The sequence below is a fragment of the Macrosteles quadrilineatus genome, unplaced genomic scaffold (assembly GCF_028750875.1).
Source record: "Macrosteles quadrilineatus isolate MER2022 unplaced genomic scaffold, UCM_ALF_1.0 Scaffold_1__1_contigs__length_201487025, whole genome shotgun sequence".
Classification (NCBI taxonomy): Eukaryota; Metazoa; Arthropoda; class Insecta; order Hemiptera; family Cicadellidae; genus Macrosteles; species Macrosteles quadrilineatus.
This window is the reverse complement of record NW_026542594.1, coordinates 28,877,571-28,898,637: the sequence shown is the minus strand read 5'-3', so window position 1 is coordinate 28,898,637 and position 21,067 is coordinate 28,877,571. Positions and strand designations below refer to the sequence as shown.

The 21,067-nt window shown below is 35.0% G+C and overlaps 1 protein-coding gene across 1 annotated transcript in view; it reads right to left on the bottom strand.

The window, feature by feature from the left end:
• The window catches only part of LOC128982141 (uncharacterized), a 132,857-nt gene extending 116,186 nt beyond the window's left edge, over positions 1 to 16,671 (bottom strand). The window contains exon 1 of the mRNA XM_054401203.1: positions 16,554 to 16,671. The gene's annotated coding sequence lies outside the window, so the exon portion shown is untranslated. The remainder of the gene's footprint in view (positions 1 to 16,553) is intronic.
• Positions 16,672 to 21,067: the final 4,396 nt, after the last annotated feature.

Below are 21,067 nucleotides of genomic sequence, written 5' to 3'. Positions count from 1 at the left end.
GATCCTGATTATTTACCAAATGATGAGGAAAATGGTGTTTCATGTTTTAAGGTGAGTGTTGCTTAGCATTATTTTAAACCTAACCTATAATTTTGTATAATGTTGGTTAGCATTGGCTGTTATAAGTGAATGTATATTAGTATTATGCAACTTTCAAGCACAAACAAATTAATAAACATATATTTGACACCAAAAATTGAGTGTAACCATGCTGGAAAAGGGTTTCTAGTCGAAATAAATCAAAAATTCATATTTGATGGTTGGCACTGTGTTTCGCCGAAAATATTTAAAACGTTGCTTGACATTTTCTTTCCCCTAAATATTTAGTTTTTTTTCATGTGTAAAAGGTTTTTAAGCCTTTGTGCCGTATTAGCCTTGACCTCTTTGTAACGTTTTAAATAAGCCTAACCATTTTAAGTTTATAATAGGTTTTGAAAATCATAGTGTTTACCTGATAGCATAGAACTTGGTTTCGACAAATAGGTAAACAAAATTTTACATAAGGGCTTATCAAAATATATCAATGACCCTTATTCTGTCCAACTTGTTAACTTAAAGTGTATGATATTGAGGAAAAACTACTTCAGTATTGTGTATTTGTTTTTTCCAGAGACGTGATGTCAAAGAAGCTGCCATTGAACCTATGCAAGAGACTGCTCCAGAAGCTGTGCTAGATGCTGCTCCAGAAGCTGTGCTAGAGGCTACTCCAGAGACTGCTCCAGAGACTGCTCCAGAAACTTTGCTGGATGCTGCTCCAGAGACTGCTCCAGAAGCTGTGCTAGAGGCTACTCCAGATCCAACCATTGACCCTGAGCCAGTGGATAATGCAGAGGTATTGTTTACCATAATAATATTGAGTGGTTAGAGGTTGAAGATATTTTCATTCCAGTTTTCCTTGCTGAAAATAAAAGCTGGTACATAGAGAGTCGAAAGATCCCATCAAAACAAAAATTAAGTATTGGTGTGCCCTTTAAGTTCATTATTTACTGGTCAAAAGACACATGTTTTAAAAATGCTCGCAATAAAGCACTTGGATTTGTGACTTCAAAAATAAGGAAGCAAAAAATGTAATAGTTTCAAAATGTTTAATGATACCTACACATTGTTTCATACACCCATTGCAAAGGGTATAACAGTTTTTATTTTTCACAGATACAAGAGTTACCGGTACAAGATTACGAAGGGCAACCACCAGCTCCACAACAGATATACGAGGAATACCAGCATGCCGTGGCCAATGCTTCACCCAGATCTCCACTTCTGACTCCGCAAAAAAGCCCAAGGAAAAGAAAGCGTAAGTCGCATATGAAAGAAGTTGATATGAGAAAGAAAAGGCGGAACGAAGGACGAGCATACAGGACAAAATTAGGGAAGAATATACCCGGTAGAACTTTAGGTGAGATGTGCAAATGTCCCCTAAAATGTCATGAGAAAGTCACTGAGGCTCAAAAACTTGTTCTCTTTAACGCATTTTGGGATATGGGCAATTTCAATATGCAAAACGCGTATCTTTTTGGATGTATAGAAAAAATACCAATCAAACGTCGTTACTGCCAAAATCCAGAGGGTTCATACAAACAAAACACATTCATTTTTAAGATTAAACTGCAAAGTGGATCATCTCTCAGAGTTTGTAAAAAATCGTTTATGAGCATTCATGGTCTACGAAATTCAAGAGGTCGAATCAATAACATTATTAGAAAAATAGTTTCTGAAGTATCTACACCATCTTGTGACAAAAGGGGTAGTCATAATACAAGGCCTCACAAGATATCGGCCGAAGCAGAAAACGGTGTACATGATCACATTAAAGCCATACCGAAGTACCAGTCCCACTATAGTAGGTATCAAAATCCAAACAAGGTCTATTTGGGTTGTGATATGACTATTAGAAGTTTATACAATGACCATTACTTAAACTTTAGCCAAGAAAACGAACTCCCCACAGTTAGTGAGGATAAGTACCGAAGAATATTTTGTGAAAAGTACAACATTGGCTTCAAACTTCCAAAATCAGACACATGCAATAAATGTGATAGCTTGCAGATTATCATTAATGATCCCAATGCTAGTGACGAACAAAAGCAAACAGCAAAAATACAAAAAGAACTCCATTTACGCAGGGCAGATAGTGCCAGGAAAAAAATGATAGATTACACAGCTAAAAGTAAAGAGACGCCTAATGATGTGCATGTCATCACTGTTGATTTGCAACAAACCCTCCCTACACCAAAACTGTCTTGTGGACCTGCATTTACTGCAGGAAACTGTGGACCTATAATGTAGGTATTCATAACTGCAGTTCTGAACAAGGATTTATGTTCATGTGGGATGAATCAGTAGCAAAAAGGGGTAGTGATGAAATAGGAAGTTGTATTATAAAGTACCTATCAGTAGCAAATGTCCACGCAAAAAAGTTGGTAATATTTACTGACAACTGCGGAGGGCAGAACAAAAACTGGAACATAATGTCGCTTTGGTCACACCTTGTAGGTATTAAACGTTTTGAAACAATAGAACATTACTTCCTGACAACTGGCCATACTTACCTTCCATCAGACCGAGATTTTGCCAAAATAGAAAAGTATCACACCAAGCACTGCCAAAATGTGTATAGTCCTGAGCAATGGAGAGAGATAGTAGCTAGGTGTGGAACCAAACACAAGTTCATTGTAACTTGTATGATGAGTGAGGATTTCTTTGACTTGGCTAGGCTGCAAGAATACTTTAACACGAAACGCAAGTTTTGCACAGATGATACTACTCTTCCAAGATTTTCTAAAGCTATTTGCTTTAAATTTGACAGCCATAAGCCTTTTGAGTTGAAACTCAAACATATGATGAACGAAGAGTTCTTAGTGATGAACCTAAACAAACGTGGAAGGACTTCTGCTCCAGTTCTTCACTTAAAAGGGAATGCACCCAACAAAATCAACAAAAAAAGTTAGATGATGTCAAATCCTTGTTGCAGTACATTCCTCCTCTCTACCATGGTTATTACAATCTTCTACTGTCTTCCCCTGAAGTGGAAGACCAAGAGGAAGATGTAATTTAAAAGGAACATACCTTTTTATGTAAGAGTATTTTAGTATTATTTTGCCAATATTGAATCCAATTTTACAAAAGACTTTTTATTGCTAAGGAAATAAAGATTTGTATGCCATCGTAATGTTTAAAACCTAAAGAAAACAATAAAACTTACCAACAAAGTGTACTTTAATAAAAAGACAAAAAAAACAATATATTATAATGACAGTTCTTATAATCGCGTATTATACATTAATTTGCCGTTTTTATTTCGGATTAAACTCGTTACTAACCCAAACCAAATGCAAAAACAATAAGTGTCTGTCCGTTTTGCGTCCTTGTTTCTGGACAGCAAGGATTAGTGTTAGTCATGTGCACCTGTCCCTAACACATACAACATCACTACTTCAAATAGAGAGACGAGATAGTACAATGGTTAACTGTAAATAATGGATCCGGATAATATATCACATTTCTATAAATTTGTAATTAAAAAGCTTAAATTTTTCAATATTTTTAAGTGAAGTGGACTTTATGTCAGCAATAAAACATGTACAGCATAGTTTCCAATGGATTGTTGTGAAATTTTAAGCTATTATTGCGTAATGTAGTACAACATAAAGTAGTAAACTTATGACTATTATTAGTGAATTTCCCATATCAGAAATAAGATATTACCGTAGGTCTCATAGTAAGACCTTGACCCGGAACAGATTTTCTTTTTCGTTTTGAGGTCCCTAGAGGCCGAAAACACTATCCATTCAAATACATATGTATACTGACTCACTGATCACTATATCTAAAAGACTAGAAGCCATAAAAACGGAGGTTCCAATCAACCTCTAGGTGTAATATAAGAAGCGCTTTCAAGAAATGCCATCAGGGCTTGCCCCAGTGGTTTTTAAAGTCCCCACGTTATCCATATGCAGAAAAGATTTGTTTAAATTTTTTTATGTTTTTATGTTTTTGTGGATGAATTTATTTATGATATCAAGTTTTGATAATTTCTTTTCTGTATATTTGAGAAAAGCCAATTTTATTTGTGTACATTCACACATAAAAACGTGATTGGTGAAAACACCGTATATACTGTAGACCTGCAACTGTTTAGGGCCTTTTAGGGCTTCGAGAACCACAATAAAACACCGTGGAAGGTTTTATATTACTTAATGTTTTTTTTTAGATACATCATACTTTCAAATTAAGTTATGGGAGGATTGACTGTACTATCAGAAATTTAGGTTAAGGCATGTACGCCTAACTGAAAGTAGATACAGTGGGAATAGTATTCTGGCCAAAAACATATTTTGTAGGTGGTTTCAGAGTGAGTATTCCGAAGATCTTGGTGAAAGGGCAGTTGATGTTGTAAATGAAGAAGCTTTCCCGTAGGTTTAACTTCGTAAATCACAAATGCTTAACTAAATTAAGTGATTATATATAATAATGGATTTAGGTCTGATATGTTTTCTTCTAATTATTTTGGTGGTCTATTAGATAAACAATTAACTCATAATTTAAATTTTCGTGAACAAAGCCACGACGGATTCCCTAGTATTAATATTTATGTGTCCATCAATGCGACAACTCAGGCAAAAAATGATCTGATTTTGCTGAAATTTGGTACAAACATGCAATCCTACGTTTATTTGAACGTATTCAAGATCCAGCATGATTAGACGATGTGGAGCTTTATAGGGGTTATAGGTAAAAGGTTTTCCCCATTTTTTTACTCTAAAACATAGAATTTTGCAATTTCTTTCCAAACCATATTTTAGAGCTTAAAAAAGTAAATAAATTATTATACGGAATCGTTGTTTTATGCTTATCGGTTACGGAGATATACAAAAAATCAATAAAATTACAAATTGTCACTTTATTTTATGAAGAATGAATACATTTTTGTAGTTTGTTTGTTGGCTATGTTTTAATCATATTTGGCAAACTTGTTTATTTCATGCTAAGCTATCAGCATTTATATACAAAACACACCTCATTGCCTTCTCTGTAGCAGCACTTTTCTGTATAAACACGAAATGACAGGTTTAATAGTAGTTATAATAGTCAATCAGCTGATCATAGTGTTATTTAAGTATTGCCAATCCATTTCCGTAAGCGTACACGGATTACGTGCATAATAAAACCACGCTGTTGTGTGTTGTTTGGTTGGAATCCTGATGTGCACCATAGTATAAACCGTACGACAAAGCATAAATATGCAGCAATTTGCAGCTTTCTGTACTATAAACAGTATAAGGAAGCCAACTTTGTCGGGTGACTGTAGGAAAAAATATTTTCGATGATTTTTGAGTCCAAGGTCCACCATATCTAGTAGTTCGTCAGACATTCTATGAGAATCAACATCATGTTCGATTACGTTCAAAAGTTCCTAAATGGTGGTGTTTTTTGAGGAATGTTTTGTATTTTTTTGCTACAATTTTGATTACAATTTCAATATTCCTTGAAAGATAAGCTTTGTTTTTACATGCAAAATTGAGATAATATCCAAAAAAGAATTTATTCAAAAAAGATAGTTTTAGAAAATATTTAGGTAGGAAAAAATATAAATCCAAATAGAATCATATGTGAAATATCATATAATTTTAAAGGGAAGCTTTTTACTTTTTCGTTCGAATGTTTCTAGAGGCCAAAAACGCCATCACTTCAAATTCATGTGTATATGTCCGTTAGCACGAAAACGTAAGTAAAAATAATCGGAAACAAACTTAATTTATATAACTGAAAGTCCCTAATCATCATTTAGCATTGTACTTTGAAGCATTATTGTATGCCTAATGGTTACAGATAAAAGTCCAACAAAATTGTAAATTTAAAATGTCCATGTTAATCTAATGGAGAATAAATAAACTTTTATTTTTGGCTTGTTAAACGGGTATATTTTGGTTAATTTTATAAAATTAGTTTATTTCATACTGTGCTATACATCACAAATAAAAATACCCCCGCCGCAGCAAACCTGCAGACTTAGCGAATTTCCATTTCCCTGATTGGATTTACACTAAAATGTCTCCTTAAAAATGTCACATTTATTCCCTATTTAAATAGAATTAGTTTAACGAGTAATTAGGTTTGCTGCAACAGGGAGGGTAAAAAAGTGTTTTTTTTAATGTGAAATGTTAATAGGTACTGTAGTTTAGTAAGAAATTAATGTATTTTCCAAATTTGATCAAAATATGTTCATAAACAAGCAAACTACAACAGTTGACTCATTCTCCATAAGAATACATGGGAATTTTAAAATTACATTTTTTTGAGCGGAGCGAGCGAAGCGAGCGAAGCTCTTATACGTCGACTCTTATGCATTTCGTAATACGCAAACTCCTCCTAGACGACTGAATCAATCGTTTTCAAATTTTGCATGGTGATAAAGACCATATCGGTGAGTGCCAACATCTATATGGCTTTAAAAAAATCTCTCAGGAATCCGCCCCACTGGGTCTCAAAGTTTCAATGTAATCCTTATGGAAGCAGTATTTGACACATAAACAAAAACATATGATCAGCTGTTGACTTTTGAACGCAGTAGATAAATAAATAGCTGATAGCATTAATCCACAGATATTAGAACAGAAACGGTATGGATCATCATAAATATAATCAAATGACGTCACTAGCTTGAGGTCCGTGACGTAGGAAGTGGTGAAGGAAGTAGTAAAGGTGAGCAGTCTGGAGTGTGGAAACTGTTTATGACGATTAGATTTAGGTATCTGCAATTAGGTACTAGCTTGAGGTCCGTGACGTAGGAAGTGGTGAAGGAAGTAGTAAAGGTGAGCAGTCTGGAGTGTGGAAACTGTTTATGACCATTAGATTAAGGTATTTGCATTCCTAAAATGCTATGGGAAGGAAGGAAAACAGGCCCGCGACGTAGGAAGTGGTGAAGGAAGTAGTCAAGGCGAGCTGTCCGGAGTGTGGAAACTGTTTATGACGATTGAATAAGGTATCTACAAATCTAGAATTCCATGGGAAGGGAGGAAAACAGGTCCGTGACGCAGGAAGTGGTGAAGGAAGTAGTAAAGGCGAGCTGTCCGGAGTGTGGAAACTGTTTATGACGATTGAATAAGGTATCTACAAATCTAAAATGCTATGGGAAGGGAGGAAAACAGGTCCGTGACGTAGGAAGTGGTGAAGGAAGTAGTAAAGGCGAGCTGTCCGGAGTGTGGAAACTGTTTATGACGATTGAATAAGGTATCTACAAATCTAAAATGGTATGGAAAGGAAAGGAAACAGGTCAGTGACGTAGGAAGTGGTGAAGGAAGTAGTAAAGGCAAGTTTTTCGGAGTGTGGGAACTGTTTGTGACGATTAGATTAACGTATGTGCATTCCTAAAATGCTATGGAAAGGGAGGAAAACAGGTCCGCGAAGTAGGACGTGGTGAAGGAAGTAGTCAAGGCGAGCTGTCCGAAGTGTGGAAACTGTTTATGACCATTAGATTAAGGTATTTGCATTCCTAAAATGCTATGGGAAGGAAGGAAAACAGGCCCGCGACGTAGGAAGTGGTGAAGGAAGTAGTCAAGGCGAGCTGTCCGGAGTGTGGAAACTGTTTATGACGATTGAATAAGGTATCTACAAATCTAGAATGCCATGGGAAGGGAGGAAAACAGGTCCGTGACGCAGGAAGTGGTGAAGGAAGTAGTAAAGGCGAGCTGTCCGGAGTGTGGAAACTGTTTATGACGATTGAATAAGGTATCTACAAATCTAAAATGCTATGGGAAGGGAGGAAAACAGGTCCGTGACGTAGGAAGTGGTGAAGGAAGTAGTAAAGGCGAGCTGTCCGGAGTGTGGAAACTGTTTATGACGATTGAATAAGGTATCTACAAATCTAAAATGGTATGGAAAGGAAAGGAAACAGGTCAGTGACGTAGGAAGTGGTGAAGGAAGTAGTAAAGGCAAGTTTTTCGGAGTGTGGGAACTGTTTGTGACGATTAGATTAAGGTATGTGCATTCCTAAAATGCTATGGAAAGGGAGGAAAACAGGTCCGCGAAGTAGGACGTGGTGAAGGAAGTAGTCAAGGCGAGCTGTCCGAAGTGTGGAAACTGTTTATGACGATTAGATTAAGGTATCTACAAACCTAAAATACTATGGGAAGGGAGGAAAACAGGTCCGTCACGTAGGAGGTGGTGAAGGAAGTAGTAAAGGCGAGTTGTCCGGGGTATGGGATCTGTTTATGACCATTAGATTAAGGTATTTGCAATCCTATAATGCTATAGCAATGGAGGAAAACAGGTCCGTAACGTAGGAAGTGCTGAAGGAAGTAGTAAAGGCAAGCACTCCGGACTGTGGGAACTGTTTATGACGTTGCAATCCTATAATGCTATAGCAATGGAGGAAAACAGGTCCGTAACGTAGGAAGTGCTGAAGGAAGTAGTAAAGGCAAGCACTCCGGACTGTGGGAACTGTTTATGACGATTAGATTAAGGTATCTCCAATCTTAAAATGCTATAGAAAGGGAGGGAAACAGGTAAAGGCGAGCTGTTTGGAGTGTGGGAATTGTTTATGACGATTAGATGAAGTTATCTGCAATCCTAAAATTCTACGGAAAGGGAGGGAAACAGGTCCGTGACGTAGGATGTGATGAAGGAAGTAGTAAAGTTGAGCTGTCCGGAGTGTGGGAACTGTTTATGACAATTAGATTAAGGTATCTACAATTTTAAAATTCTATGGAAAGGGAGGGAAACAGGTCCGCGACGTAAGAAGAGGTGAAGGAAGTAGTAAGGTGAGCAGTGTGGAGTGTTGGAACTGGAAACAGTTTGTAGCAGTTAGATTAATGCACCTGCAATCCTAAAATGCTATGGAAAGGGAGGGAAACAGGTCCGTGACGTAGGAAGTGGTGAAGAAAGTAGTCAAGGCGAGCTGTCCGGAGTGCGGGAACTGTTTATGACGATTAGATTAAGCTATCTGCAATCCTAAAATGCTACGGAATGGAGGGAAACAGGTCCGTGACGTAGGAAGTGGTGAAGAAAGTAGTAAAGGCCAGCTGTCCGGGGTTGTGGGAACTGTTTATGACGATTAGAATAAGGTATCCACAATCTTAAAATTCTATGGAAAGAGAGGGAAACAGGTCCGTGACGTAAGAAGAGGTGAAGGAAGTAGTAAGGTGAGCAGTGTGGAGTGTGGGAACTGGAAACTGTTTGTAGCAGTTTGATTAATGAACCTGCAATGCTAAAATGCTATGAGAAGGGATGGAAAAATGTCCACGACATAGAAAATGGTGTATGAAGTAGTAAAGGCTAGCAGTGCGGAGTGTGGTCAATGTTTGTGGCAATTAGATTAAAGTATCTAAAATACTAAAATGCTATACAAAAGTGATGAAAACAGGTACACGATGCAGGAAATGGCTTAGGAAATAGTAAAGTATGAGCATAGTGTGGGAACCGTCTGTGGCAGTTAGATTAATGTATCCTCAATCCTAAAATGCTATGAGAAGGCATGGAAAGAGGCCCCTCGACGTAGGAAGTGGTGAAAGAAGTAGTAAAGGCTGGCAGTGCAGAGTGGGGGAACCATTTGGGCAGTTAGATACATTTAATGTATCTAATACTTAAATGTTATGAGAAGGGAAGGAAACAGGTCTATGACGTTGGAAATGGCGAATGAAGTAGTAAGGCTTGCAGTGCAGAGTGCATGTAACTGTCTTTGACAATTACATTAATGTATCTGCAATCCTTAAAGGCTATGGGAAGAGGGGAAAACAGGTCCACGTGTAGGGGGTGGTGAAGGAAGTAGTAATGGTGAGTAGTGTTGAGTGTGGGAATGGATTAATTTATCCACAATTCTAAAATGCTATGGGAAGAGACTGTAGACTGTAGGTTAAAACTATTACGCAGCACGAATCGATACATATTTCGATACATGCAATAGTTTACCATAGACATTTACAAATAAGTTGAAAACAGCTGATTTTAACTCCATATAGGCTAAAAACGATTTTTACTCCCTAAAGAGTAAAAATGCTACTTTTACTGCTACATACGATTGTTTTTACTGCAGTATTACAAAAACAATACTAGGTGTACAATGCAGTTGTTTGCTTGCAATATTGAGCGGAGCCAGCATATTAATTCAATGATATATTTGGTTCGCATAAATGTAATGCCTATTTGCAGATTCTAAAGTCAATGGTACGTCCGGTTCACGTAGACGGATTGTTTACTTGTAGTATCCAAACTCAATGGTGCATGTAAATGAATAATCTACTTGCAGTATCCTAAATCAATTGTCCATTTATTTCGTTCATTTAGATAAAATGCCGAATTACAGTATCCGAAGTCAATGGTTGGCTTAGGCCTACTTCTGCTTCACTTATATGGGATGTCTATGTGCAGTATTCAAAGTACGTCAAATGATACGTCGGGTTCATTCAATATGGTGCATTCGCCTAATTCTGGCAACCCTTATAGTTATTCATTTTGTAGTAAATTATGCTCAATGCTATTAATCAAAAGCAGGAGTGTATGATAAGAGAAGTTAAAGTCAATGATATAAGAGCTTTGCTACGCTCTGCTCAATAATTTCTATATCCTGCAAATGAATCATGGTAAACCTATGCGATACCTGCATTATTAAAAGGCAATAACGATTATTATTAAGTTCGAATCTCCTCGGCGGCCTTAAAATTTTGCTTCTGATTTTGTTATAATATGATTTTCTCTTAACTTCACTGATCAGTTTTTTTAGACATTTATAACTTAATTTTGTGATAAGAATGCATTTTTTATAAATACATTAACTTTTTGTGGTAATCATTTCCTAACAGCGAATAATTGAGATAGGCTAATCGATTTTTAAAATTATCAATTCGTTTTTAAGTATAGACATATAACTTAGGTCTAGTTTTATTTTAGCAGTTAAAAGTAAGAAATATATTGTCAACCACTTTCAAATTTTCCCTTTGGTGCAGTAAAATTTATCAATACGACTATAATGTAGACTAAAAAGAATAAGTGAAAACTTTAGGAATTGGTTTACTGGTACGTTTCATTACTTTTATAATAACATCAAAATAAGCCGTTTGCTTAACTTGAAACCTTATTTTTCCAACTTAACTTGTTAAAAAGAACATAACGATTATACAATTAAATATAAACGTCATGATTTTAATCACTCAATATAGAACTGATTGTTAATCAATTCGTATTACATGCAATTAACTAATATACACTTTAGTATTAATCACATATTTTTCTTTTGTACTGTATTTATAATGTGGTAGATTTGTTGACTAACATATGTCGAGGCTCTTGTTTACTTTTTAGTGTTGACTCGCAAATAATGTCATGGCAACCAATTAACCCATAAGGCCCATGTTAAATTTCTAAAAGTTTGCATTCATGTAGGGAAAATTCCTATGGTCCGATTTGTACCATTTCAGATTTATACCTTCCCATGGTTGGGTACTATGACTGTGTTAAATTTCGTGAAGATCGCTTCAGCCGTTCAGGAGGAGTATTTGTAAAACAAAAGCAGGAGTGTAGTATAAGAGCTTCGCTCGCTTCGCTCGCTTCGCTCGCTCCGCTCAATAATATGAACCCTTGATGACTCCGCTCAATTTTGTGGATGCCTCTGCGAACGCCACCTAGTAATATTTTCTCCGTAACCCTTAGGCGCATAATAACGCTTCAATATACTAAATTATTTGTTTCTTTAAGCTCTACATAATGTTTTGGAAATAAATTGTGAAATTCTGTGTTTTTAGGGTCAAAAATGGGAAAACCCTATTTTTACCCCATAAAACCCCCCATAAATCCCCTTTCCCATAGTCCAATCATGCTGGTTTACGAACTCATTCAAGTTTATCCTGCTTTACACCTTTAAACCAAATTTCATCAAAATCAGACAAAAATTACTCAAGTTATCGCTTTCACGGACACACACACACACACATATATATATATACATATATAAAAATTGTAACGAATGCTGTTTTTGGACTCTGGGGACATCAAAATGAAAAAGCAAATCGGTCCCGGGCCTAGGTCTTACCATGCCACCTACGGTAATAGCTTATTGCCGGGAAATTCGCAAAAAAACTAACTATACTTCCTTTATTTCAGCACGAAACTTGTTATTTAAAAAGGAAATTAATCTGAAAATTTGAAGGAAATATTTTAGACAAAATCCAACCAGGTAAATGGAATGTCTCTTAGTCTGCATGTTTTTGTGGTGGTGGTACTCTAATAATGTACGTGTAGACATTACAGACACCTTGGGAGATCTCAGATTTAATTCTTTGTACTGATTTTAATCTGTTTGTTTATTTTTTTTTTTAATACAGGTATTCATTGATTTGCAGTGGTCTCCACCTCCCCGCAACGACCAGCCCCACTGAACATCTATTATGAATATCTGGGATGCAGCTTCGTGCTGTATACCTCGTTGTTTCACAAACATGTTCAGACTTTACATGAATATTGCAGCTGTACAGTCGTGTGTATTAAACACCGTCAGGATGTATCACATTTAATGAAATACTAGCAACCTGCGTCACTTCGTGACTTCAAAATCCGTGATATATTTGATATATATTTGATAAGGGAGGAAACGATTATTTCCCATCATATCCCTATTATTTGGATTGTGAGCCCTATTATTTTCATTGCGTGTGCGATCTCTTCGAGGTATTTTAGAAAAATTACAAATACTAATGAAACATACTATAAATACATAAAAATCTAACGTAAGTCATTTTCTTCTTTATTATTTCTTCTTCCATTTTATACAAATAACATTACAAAATTTTACTTCAATTCACTGAAACATCACCAACTACAGATAACCCCATTTTCGTATGGATGTAAACAAAATTTTATCATAGCCTTATGTTTTTATGTAAACAAATTTAAAATAAAAAGTTTAGATGATTGACGACAGAATTCAGCACGAACTATGAAATCCTTAAAGCCTATGGAACAAAGGGCTTTCACGGGATATCACCCAACCCCGCAAAAGACACATCTAGATGATAAGAGCTTTGATACCTAATTTGCCTATAAAAATAAATATTTAGGGATCAATTTGCTGCATACAAAAATCCAACAAATTCCTTTAATAATATAGATACGGACGTGAATATTTATTATTCTAGCATTTGAGGTTACCGTAAATATTTGCCGGGCTTACAATTAATTTATTCTTCCACTCAGTGCAAATACAAGAGCAGTTATTATCTTACGACAATGATTTAAGTAAAAGTAATCAAAATATGTGGTCCCAGCAATAGGCAGCAATACAGTATCTATTCAGCCAACTTCAAGACGACTGGATGAAGAATCAATCCTCCTTGGAATTAAGTCAACAATGTTTTGGATATAATGGTGTATAACTCCTCGGATACGCAACATATTCCAAATTATTCAACATTTTAGGAACGTACCAATTACAATATGTAAGAGATCCTGATTAACATTGCGTTGGCAGCATTGACGCGCAAATAAACTAAACTAATTAATGTCAGGATTACAAATATGTTTAAAATGTATTCTAACAGTCTAGAAACTAGATTATTAACTTAGTGTTGTACAATTCTTGCCAATCGTTGCAATAGTAACACTCCGTGGTCACCTATTTTAAACTTGAGAGTTAAATTTGATGTCATGCATTTTGTTTATTCAACGTGGATGTGTGTGTGTGTGTCAACTATCATCTAAACTGTTAAAGTGAATTTAATGTGGTTCCTTGATCAATGTGTTTGACAACAGCATCCTACTTGAACCTGTAACACTCCGATTGGTGCCATGGAATTGCTGACAGCTATTGCAAATCAATATATGTAAAATTAAAATGATTTTAATTGTACCTGGTAAGACAATTAAGCTTGTACTTGAATAGGTCAGAATAAAGTTTAGATTTTTTCCATTTTATAAACCGTGCACCTATAAATAAATTGTAATAAGAAGTAATGTTCATGATAAATCATGTTGATTAAAATATATCATATAAGTATTAGCTCTTGTGCAAACAAGAATCACACACAGAATATGTACATTAATTAATTACATCAATTGAGAATTTTTATATTGAGAAGAATGAATTTATGAAATATTCAAAAACTAAGATACAGTGCTTAAGTTTTTTACAAATATTACTGTTCCTGGTTAAGTAGAAAGGTTAGCCAGTGTGGGTGGCTCAACCCATGTAGACCTACATGACCTGATACGAGCAATGGTCACTGATCAGGATCCGTTACGCTACCAGCAATAAAACAAACAAGCCCCAATGAGATTACGAACCTGCGCCACAAGCCCTATCTCACCAATGTTATCTCCGAAATGGGCGATATATTACCTTAATAGCCTCAAAGAATTTGTTGCGTACTTCCTCTGTTTAGAAAATACTCTTTTAATGGCTTTTATAAACCCCATTTAATGTTTTAAATATGACATTTTCTTCCTTAATTTTGCCCTTTTCAAACAAATCTTTTATACAGGCAGTTATAGGCAATCCAATCGCACGAGTATTAGAGTTCTGTACTTAAAAAGTTACAGTGATGTGGCTATAGAGATTATTGTTATTTTATTGCACGATCGTATCTAAACCATACATATTGTGAGGTTTTAACAAATATTTGGTCAATTTCATGGTAATTATTATCAAGCAAATTCATATCCAATTTAATAACGAGACATATTGCATATTTTAACCTTACAATTTTTACTTTATGGACTAAAATCTTAAAAAAAATTTACACCATTTATACAAGGGCACCGTCAAACTTTATATTTTGTTATCTCATTATTAAATTGTTTGTCTTTATTTCATTCATTACAATACATGCAATGTATTATTTCAATCTGAAAGATCCAAGAAGTTTTTATAAACAAACTATGCACAAGACAGAATACAAGCTTCAGCTTTCATTATTTCTTTAGCTTTTTCTTATAGACAAAAAATAATTAAATAAAAGTCCATACCCAAGTTAAAAATGGGAAAATATATGACAAAAGAAAATTGTAGGAAAGCGAAGCCAGCCAAAGGTCTCATTGCACGGTGTGTTTACGGCCCTTATCTGATTCTACGGAGAATCTTCCCTTGTATTATTCCTTTCTTTTGGCAGTAAAAGCACTTAAAGCTGGTAGAGTCGGTAGTAAACCCTCACAGTCCCTATCAAGGTTGCCAGCTTTGACTTTTATTGTACTTTACTTAACGTAACATTTCATCGGTAACCTTTATTCGATTGTTATCTACACATGATACTGAACATGGTAACTAGTTAAACATGTAATATAAAGTTTTGGTATTTAGTACATCACATTTTTAACTACTTGATTATAAAAAACCAAATATAGACATGTTCGATTACATTACATATCGATTACATTGCAATATTAGCAATATAAGCTTAGTCAGCTTAGATTCCCTTGTAAAACAGAAGATTTTTTTGTTGGTTTTCTACGCCAATGGAACTTTTTACGTTTTGAAACGTAACGGCCCAAATTATGTTCTTGTCACTATCCAACCTAGGCCATTTGGTTAGAAAGCATTATTAATTCTTTGCTCAATGAGAAATGGCATTTGGGTCTGGAAATAATCTCGTTTGGAATCGAACCAGTGAACATGTGATTGAAAGTTAAATACAATAATGACTCGGCCTCTCAGACAGTTTATTGCTATATAATTTATTTTATAATTTGTTCTTTCTTTATGTAGTCAAACTGTTGTATGGATTAAGATAGTAAATAAGCACTTTTATATAGACATTTTGACTCGTTATTAGGAGCATTACATGATTAAGAATGTTAGGGCAATTTAAATTCGGAATATAAAAATCCTCCTTACCTATTATTTAACAATAATTTTCGTTGAAGGTAACTAACTATATGAGTAATAGCAGTCAAATTCATGTGATTTTATAGCATGGGATCCTTGAATGTTCATCAGGTAGGAACCATATTTTAAACAAAACCGTTTCAGATTCAATTGTAGCATATTTTGATAAATTGTGGTCATCCATTTTACCTGGCCTTAACATTATTCGTAATTTCTTAATACCGTTTTCATGGCAGCTTCCATGTTTATAATACATTCATCTGTTTTTTGTTCAATCCGACTGGTGACACCTGTTTTTGACGAGGTGACTGGGCTTTATGCGTGTTATCTACAGAAACGTTGTTAATACTAATTGAAGTTATAGCTAGAAAAGAAAGTGTTGATCAGTAGTGGTACTTCGGAACACTGATAGTTTTTGGAGTTTTATAAAATGCAAAAATTACAATAGAATAGCATGGTAATGCAACGTTATGTAGAATATGCTGCATTATAATTTTATAAAATAAGCTAGGGACTACTATTATGGCCTGCTGTTTTAAACAACTTGACAACTTGTCTTTAGTTCAAGTTTAAACGTATCCTATTAATTTTAAAAGATTAAAATTATATCATCGATTTAAAGTGTAGATAGATGACAATAATTACTTAGATGTTGTAAAGAGGGAGAATTTGCATATACGTCATTAAATTCTAATAGTTTCACGGAGACAAATGTAAACCAAATGTGAAATGTATCACGTTTACTTACTGACTAGTCCTGAACTGCGTGTATGTGTTATGTATTACAGTGATGGAGTAACCATGTAGTCTATTGTTATCACAGCTGACGAACTCCCTGAAGCAGTGCGATAAGGTTGTGCTGCCACGGCCCGCGCGCGGGAGACTGACGTGGCGGTGTGCCGGGCGACAACTGCGCCAGCGTCGGCTCAATCCCGGCCCAGTAGTAGTGTGCCGGGCGACAACTGCGCCAGCGTCGGCACAATCCCGGCCCAGTACTGTAGTTGTTTACCTGGGACGAAGGGATCACTCTAAGCTCACATACGTGAGTGATATGGAAATGTTTGGAAAAACAACATGCATAATTAAAATCCCCTACCGATGTTTGTAAGACTGTGTTTTAGTTTTGTTTGTTGTTTTCCAGACTCCTTTATGGGAGTAATTTAAATGTTTTATTCGATCATGTGTCGAATATTTCAATTGCTGATATATAACTAAAAAGAATTAAATATGATTGGTTTCATAAAAACGAGTGCTTCTGAATTTGAACAAATAGTGTTTTTGGCCTCAATTTGGACATTAAAATGAAAAAGTAAGTCGGTCCCGGGCCCTAGTCATACCATGAGACCTATGGTAATAGCAACTTTCCCTATAGGGGAATTCGCAAAAAAGAGGTCCCAGACTTAATTGTCACCCTGTATGAAACCACAGTAAATAGTCGACAAGAACTCGAGGTTATTTTAGTAAGTAGCTTACCAATATTATTAATGGGAATTCTATAATTATTTCAAATAAACATTACTCAATAACAATGCGTAGAACCTGCGGTATTTCTAAAGTAAAAAATCCTACTTAAATGATAAAAACGTCTGTTAAATGTTAACTAAAGATCAAACAGACCGTGTTTTGTAAAACTTATATTTTATTACAAGTAATATATTAGTTACTGTAATCTTATTCTACATGCCCTTGTTCCATTAAAGAACCGCTATTATGTTATTGTTTTACCAAGCTTGCGTAATAGATTAACTCATCTCTATTGTAAGACTAGTGATAATGAACAATTGTGTAAGTGAGCGAATGGAAGTGTAGTGTATTTATAGGAAAACAACGTTGAAGGGTATCTTCCTATTAATCTGCGTTTCGAACTATATTCATAACATTTGTTATGCTTAAGAAAGGAATATGTATTTTATTCAATGTAAAACTGCAAAAGTAATTATGGTATTTGATAATGATTACGAACCTAATCGAGCAGTAAGTGCAAGTAAAGTTACATTGCCCCCAAGGTCGCTGAGCTTATTTTAGTAATGGAATTAGTGATACGTGACGCCTAAATCCACAGTTTGTTACCAGACTGGTACCACAAAGATTTTCGGTAATAATAAGAGCTCAGAATGAACAAATTCCTTTCATAAACATTCTGACTCACAAAGTTATGTTACTGTAACGTAAAGCTTTGTCTATGAATTTCAGGATTTTTATTAATTAGAAATTTATTAATTTGAATTTGATTAAATAGAATTTGTCCATATAATACTAAGGATTTTGTTAAGAAAGCAGTATTAGGAACCTTGAACTGATATGTAAGGTCGTAATAACGAACAACAAAAGCTCCCAAGAGTTCAGCGACATCACTTTTATAATGTAAAGCTTTGACTAACATCTGTTCAACTGATTTGAACGCAGGCAACAATAAATTAGTGAATATCCTTTTTTGAAGTCACTAATTTTATAATTAATTATCTTCACCTGAGCCCATCATTAGCACCTGCATCCTGCATCTGACTTATTGTGATTCATTCAAAAGTTTTAAATGGTTGGCATTTTGTGGGGCCTATCTGTTTACAATAAAGCAATACGAATATTTTAATAATATAGGGTTAAATTGTAATTATTGATGTGTCTATGTGCCTCAAATCTTACATCTTGTTTCGTTGTAACCAAAGTGAATTGAGTTTGTTCCAATGTCGACGGTTGGCGCCACGGTTCCAAAATTTTACTTAACTGTACTTTTTACTGTAGATGCATAGGTCCGCAATGTTCCATCCTTGAAATATTTGTAGAGACCTGCCAACCCCTTGTAAGGTGGCAACCCCCTAGTGTTCGCAATCGCCCTCTTCAATCATGTGTTCCCAATGTTCAATGCCCGCAATCACCCGGACACCAATCATTTTGGTCTGATTTGGATAAAATTTGGCTTAATCGTGGGATACACCTAAATACGTTTGCGAAGCACCAATATCGGATATTGGCAGTAGGGTGTTATGGGGGTTGTGGATTTTTTACGGGGTTTTCAAGTTTGTACCCTTGAGACATTGAAACTCTCAATGTTTATCATGGCCATTTTGTAGCGCTTAAAAAACTTTAGGTTAGGCCTAAGGATACAATTCCAAAAGACTGTCCAGGTAAAATGCCTATGTTATTCTATTCAGGAAAATAAATTAGTCGTAGGCTGCTTGTCTATGGACCTATGTTGATCAAATTTTGCCAATATATTTATTTAATTGCAATATATTAAATAGTTTCGCTTAGTCTGTAGGTTTGCTGTGGTGGGGGTCTTTCAGTCAAGCGTGGTAGCTTGTTTTGTTCAACTTAATACAGCACTTTGTAACCACACAATACAATATATAACCGAGTTTAAATTTATCTATTTCCTGTGGACAGTAGGTAGTAATAAAACAAATTCTAGTCCAATACCAAACATCGGCTGTATAAGTAAGACCAATTTTCCAAAGTTTATTTACCATTAAATAAATTGATTGGTTGGGTACAAAATACAACCAGTACAGTACAATAGCATCATTTCTCAAGACAAGTGAGCTAATATCGTAACCAAAAACAAAGTTGTCTCCACTATATTATAGTTTTGATTAAGCGTCTTGAAGGATCAACAATGGTTTGAAGCACCCCGTGCAAGTTAGGTTGCAGTTTACCAAGTCAATTTCAGCTCGACAAGTATGGTGGTGAATCAATATTGTAATTTGTCAGAAACCGAACCCTAATGAAACTGTCCATCAGATACCTGCGGGATACCGTCATTTATACTGTGGTTGAAATACAACACCCTATTTGTTATTTGAAAATGACAATTCACCTCAGCATAGCCTACGTTTCAAGGACTTACTAGACCGATCACCATATCTTAAACACACTACTTATATACAAATATTTGTTAATATTTAACTAATAAATTTACCCGTGTGTGCAATAACGCCAAATGTAATGTGTTGCATTAAAATAAATTTATTAAAAAATAGCGTCATGACGTTGTTGGTTTTTGTATGTATTTCAATATTAATAACAAGTTGAAATCTATCTTAAATCTAATTCTCTATGAAATCATAAAGTGACTCAGTAAAAATACAGAATAGTGAAAAGATACACAACAAAATTTCTATTAGAGGATATTCCTTAAAAAATAGTCAAAAGAGTTTTCACAGCTTTATGAATGAGGCCGAATGAAAATGCTATCACCATAGTCAGTTTTAGAACATTAATTAAGCCTAGAATTATTTCTCTTTGGAAGAGAAACTTGTTTCCACAAAATGTTGGGCTAAGAAGGTCTATAGTTATGATAAAGCAAATCTGTAGCAATTTTATGAAAGTTGTTTCAATTCAATTAAATATGTATTACTAATTAGAATAATTGAGATAAATTGTACGAAGTTATTATGCCAGGAAAACAAGTTATGTGCATAAACATTTGTATAAATAGAAATGCAGTAATGTGATTATGTTCTGTATATTCTACCTACTTATGTTCTGAGATGTCTTATCATTGAGTATGTAGACAGTTATGTGCACAAACATATGTATAAATAGGAATGCAGTAATGTGATTATTTTCTGTATATTCGTATCTACTTATGTTCTGAGATGTCTTATCATTGAGTATGTAGTGTTTAGATTCAATTCGAAGCTTAAATAAATCCTTTCAAATTACACTAAGTAACTAAAAGTACATAAAGGAATCCAGATAGAAGCTTTTCCAAGCATTCCGTTGCATTTACTGACTCTAAGAGTTTATACTCACCATCAAAGCTACATAGTCTATTTTACGATATTAACTGAGCTTTTATATTATGACTTTCCTTTAAATGTCAATAACAGGAAACATTTTGAAATAGAAGATCAGTTGATGATACTACCAGTCTGATTAAACCTGTTTAGGAAAAATGTCAAAGTTTTTATGGTATAAATTATTGTAGGACATAAAGATGTATTTTATTGTTTTATAGGCTTAGCTATTTTTATATTAGATTACAAGTCTATGGAAAATGAATGCTCTGTTGTACATTAGTGTTTGTACATATACTCATGATTAGGGTTAGCATTACCCAAGAAATTAGAAAAATTCTCTATCTACATCACACCACAACAAGCTTTCAACATTACTATGTCAGAATATTACGATCACGTCAACATTACGTAGCGCACCATAAGAACAGGCTTTGCCTTTAGATATTTCTTTTAGAATACCTGTAGAGTAAAGAGGAGCCTATGTGTCAAGCTAATGTTTCAACATCTGACTTGTAGATAACAC